Here is a 5,155-nt window from a genome sequence, read left to right on the forward strand (position 1 = left end):
CGTAGTATATCTGGTCAATTTAATACTGAGCTACACCATTACCCATAACTTAATTGCTGACCAAGAAAAAAAATCTTAGTTTAAAAATTCTCAGAAACCATCCAACATCTGCTGACTCCAGAAAGAACAGCCTTGAAACAAAGAACAAGATTAACATTCTAGTTATCTGATATGCTCCTCCTTAGCCTTATGTTGTTATGGCTGGACTCTTTGCTTTTACGTACTGAACTGGTTTGACTGCAACTGGCTGAGGTCTCTTCTCCTGATTGTTCCAATCATCTAGTAGGAGTTATAGTTGCCAATCTTATCCAGTGTTGCCTAAGTCAAACAGAGCAGATTTTGTACAATCCCCTATAAGTATAATTAATTGATTTATCTGGGTGGCGCAATAAAGAATCTGACTCCACTTTTATATTATTGTGGACTACTGGCAACTTTTAAGCCAGGCCTCTCTCTCTTGCTCATCTACCCACATTTGGGCAAGCTGATAAAGTGTACCCTTCATTGGTGCCAATGGGAGTTTTAAATCATGCATAGGGACACTCACCGTGATCCCACCCCCTAACCACAATAGAAACTCCAAGCCAGTTTTCTTTTCTTGTTCTGTCAAGATATTTTCAGACCCATTTAGGAAGCCCACCCTGCTCTCTCTCAAAAATCCTCATTATGTGAATGTTAAACCTTTGAATATTCTCTTGGTGTGTAGGTGGCAATATCCGAACCTAATTTTGGGTGAGGGGTCCATCCTGTACCTTTAGAGTGGGCACAACTATTGGCAATGTGAGCAGTATAGACTAGGTGATGACCACCACCACTGGGGATCTTTTTTCTCTTACCTTGGCTTGATAACTAGTTCTGCTGTTTGGTAGAAAGTATGGAATTTGAACTGCTACCTACTGGCTTGGCTTGCCTTTTGAGTGTATTCCTTTTTGTTGGATTTGTGAAGTTCTACCAAGTTTCTGTTATAGATTTCACCAACCTAAGTTGAAAGTTTTGATAGATAATTAGCATTTTTGAATTGGAGTATAGGATTGTTATTCTCTTTAAAATAGCCCTGGGACATTTGTCATGGCCCAGACCCACCTATGTGTCTTAAAATGAATGGTGTGTTTCAAATTTAGAATAAACTGTTGCTTAACACTAGGCTCAGGGAAATAACTTTTACCCTGTGACCAATTAATTGTGTGTATCAACCAGGCATTGGTCTCCCATTCTATAGAGCATTTATAGAAAAGGCTAAACCCTGTGAAATAATATACAGTCTATGAACTGGTCAAGTGGTCACTTGTGTGGAGGAAGAACAATCACTATTTGGAGAGTAGTTGCTATCTGAATTAATGAGGTCCACAGCCCTAAATGCAGATGGCTTGCTAGGACTCCACAAAATACTTTAGTTCCTGATGCTGCCTATACCTGTCACCAAAAAAAAGATCCCAATTCTGAGGATAATTATGGAAAAATGCCAATGACATTCCTGTAGCATACCAAGAGATTAATTCAAACCCAACTTAAGCCCAGGTCCTTAAACCCTAAAAAACGAATATTGTGATGTGGGAAGCCCCTAATCCTCATGATACGAATTTGAGGCTCTCTGGAAGAAGAAATTTATAAATAAATAGGATAGGGATAATGCTTCCAACTATATGGAAAGAAAGAAAAAGAGAGGGAGGGAAGGAAAGAGAAAAAGAAAGAATTGAGGATTAAGGAGTACCCTTGGGATGAGCACCAGGCGATGCATGGAAGTATTGAATCACTATATTGTACACCTGAAACTAATAATACACTATGTTAACTATACTGGAATTAAAATATAAAGTTTAAGAAAAGAGAGAGGAGAGGAAGAAGGAGGAGGAGAGTAGGAGGAGAAAAAGGAAGAAAAAGAAGAAAAAAGTGGGTATAGGGAGAAGAAAAAAATGAAATAAAGGTCCAGAATCTGACCCAATTGGAAACCCAAAATTTACCAAATTTATTCATACAAGAAAAAGATAAAGAGGCACTAATGACATTTGTGCTTCTACAGCACAGGTACTGGATTAATTTTAACAACTGCTGAAATGCAAAATTGGCAAAACTTCATGGCCTTAATCAATTCTGGGGCTCAACTTGCAGTTATATCTTCATTCTCACTACGTTTATATATGGCAGATAGATAATCTTGTTTCAAATTAGAGGGTGTTTTTGTATGAGATTAACATTCAGCAGCTAGCCATCTGGGGCCCTGGAGCAGGGGAAGTATGCAGCCAGGTTGGAGCCCCCTGGGGGCTCTGCCTGGGCCTCTCCCTCAGACCATGGGGTTTTCTGCAAGGTTGCAAGGTTGCTGAGTGCAATGATAATGGGGGCAACATGATGTTGTGTATCACCAAACACTTCACGCTGAAGCACCTCTCCAGTGGGGACCTGCTCCAAGACAACATGCTTTGAGGCACAGAAACTGGTGTGTTAGCCAAGACTTTTTTTTTAAGATTCATTTATTTATTAATGAGAGAGAGAGAGAGAGAGAGAGAGAGAGAGAGAGGCAGAGACACAGGCAGAGGGAGAAGCAGGCTCCATGCAGGGAGCCCGATGCGGGACTCGATCTCAGGTCTCCAGGATCAGGCCCTGGGCGGAAGGTGGCGCTAAACCTCTCTCTGAGCCACCTGGGCTGCCCGCCAAGACTTTTATTGACCAAGGAAAGCTCATCTCAGATGATGTCATGACTCGACTGGCCCTTCGTGAGCTGAAAAACCTGACCCAGTATAGCTGGCTTTTGGATGGTTTTCCAAGGACACTTATGTAGGCAAAAGCCCCAGATAGAGCTAATCAAATTGACACAGTAATTAATCTGAAAGTGCCTTTTGAGGTCATTAAGCAATGTCTCACTTCTTGCTGGGTTCATCTAGCCAGTGGCTGAGTCTACAACATGGAATTCAACCCTCCTCAAACTGTGGGCATTGATGACGTAACTGGAGAGCCTCTCATTCAGTGTGAGGAAAATAAGCCAGAGACAGTTGTTGAGAGACTGAAGGCTTACAAAATCCAAATAGAGGCAGTCCTGGAATATTACCAGAAAAAGGAGGTGTTGGGATGCTGAAAACATTCTCTGGAACAGAAACTGACAAAATCTGGCCCTATGTCTATGCTTTCCTACAAAAAATTCCACAAATAAAGGAAAATGCATATAACTAGTAAGATGGGCAGAGGCTCCTCTGTGCATTTAGAAGTTCTTTATCCTGAGACTGGAATGTATGAATTCTTTGAAAATTACTAGTTTCACTTCTGATTTTATTCTGAAAATTAAGGATATGCCAAATAAGTCAGATATTAAGATTCATTTTTTAGTCTAGTGTGTTGTATCCAGTTATCTTTTATGGATGTGCAAATCAGAAACATCAGGTACATCTTAACTTTTGAAAAATCTTCTAAAGCATAATTAAAAGAGCAATTGGTAGTAGTATAATTTTTGTTTGGAAGAGTAAATGGTTGATAAAGATTTATTTTTTCTGAAAAAGTTAAAAAAAATTCCTTGCCATTTGGGAAAGTATCGCATTGGAGAAATTTGCATAGACTGATGCCAAAAAAACTGGCATCATTAGCACTGTGGTACATGGTTTTGTGAGACACCATGCCTACTATATTTCAGGAAAAAAGCAACTGGATATGCAGATTAGTTTCAGGATGCAAATTCACTGCTGCCTTTACACTAAGAAACATAAGCTTGGCCATATATGCTATATTTATTTGTTTTGTTGTTAAACATACCTTCAGTTTACTCAGAAGTTTCAGTCTGCTATAAAATTATACTAAGTTAGTATATAGGAAAATATTACTTTCCTAAGACATATTTTCTTTTGAGAATACATGTGCATTGAGGAAAATGATTTATGTTAGAAATTGACATTAGAAGTTCTTGCAAAAAGACATGAACAGAAATCTCACTGAGGAAGACATAGACATGGCCAACAAGCACATGAGAAAATGCTCCACATCCCTTGACATCAGGGAAATACAAATCAAAACCACAATGAGATACCACCTCACACTAGTGAGAATGGGGCAAATTAACAAGGCAGGAAACAACAAATGTTGGAGAGGATGCGGAGAAAAGGGAACCCTCTTACCCTGTTGGTGGGAATGTGAACTGGTGCAGCCACTCTGGAAAACTGTGTGGAGCTTCCTTAAAGAGTTAAAAATAGACCTGCCCTACGACCCAGCAATTGCACTGCTGGGGATTTACCCCAAAGATACAGATGCAGTGAAACGCCGGGACACCTGCACCCCGATGTTTCTAGCAGCGATGTCCACAATAGCCAAACTGTGGAAGTAGCCTCGGTGTCCATCGAAAGATGAATGGATAAAGAAGATATGGTTTATGTATACAATGGAATATTACTCAGTCATTAGAAACGACAAATACCCACCATTTGCTTCGACGTGGATGGAACTGGAGGGTATTATGCTGAGTGAAATAAGTCAATCGGAGAAGGACAAACATTATATGGTCTCATTCATTTGGGGAATATAAAAAATAGCGAAAGGGAATAAAGGGGAAAGGAGAGAAAATGAGTGGGAAATATCAGAAAGGGAGACAGAACATGGAAGACTCCTAACTCTGGGAAACAAACTAGGGGTGGTGGAAGGGGAGGTGGGCGGGGGGCGGGGGTGACTGGGTGATGGGCACTGAGGTGGGCACTTGACGGGATGAGCACTGGGTATTTTTCTATATGTTGGCAAATTGAACACCAATAAAAATAAATTTAAAAAAAAAGGTCTTGCAAAAGCGCTGAAGTCAAGTTTTTAATGGAAAATGTAATTATAGCTTAATGTCTTCAAATGTTACTCAGGTTAAGAAGTATGTGCTTTAGGATCTACTTGCCAGTTTCTGTTTTTTATCACTATGAGTGATCCATCTTGATGAGTAACAAATTAAAGTACAAAAACAAAAGAAAAGAAAACCCATGGCCCTAAGTAAAGCAAGCACACTTTGTCATTAGGAAATAGAAATAGATCAGGTATGCCTGGGGAAAATTCCCTACATATAAAGCAATCATAAGTAGAAACAGGTGTAGCAATTAAAAGAATTTACAAGACAGGTTTAAAAAGATCAGAAAGTAATTGAGTTTGCTGAAGAAGTTCTTTATTCCTAATTAAAGAAGTTGATATCTGCTAGCTTTTACTG

At 39.6% G+C, this 5,155-nt stretch overlaps 1 pseudogene; it reads left to right on the forward strand.

The window, feature by feature from the left end:
• Positions 1-2,343: 2,343 nt before the first annotated feature.
• On the forward strand, positions 2,344-3,165 carry LOC112673206 (GTP:AMP phosphotransferase AK3, mitochondrial-like; annotated as a pseudogene).
• Positions 3,166-5,155: the final 1,990 nt, after the last annotated feature.

Source organism: Canis lupus, chromosome X (genome assembly GCF_003254725.2).
Source record: "Canis lupus dingo isolate Sandy chromosome X, ASM325472v2, whole genome shotgun sequence".
Classification (NCBI taxonomy): domain Eukaryota; kingdom Metazoa; phylum Chordata; class Mammalia; order Carnivora; family Canidae; genus Canis; species Canis lupus.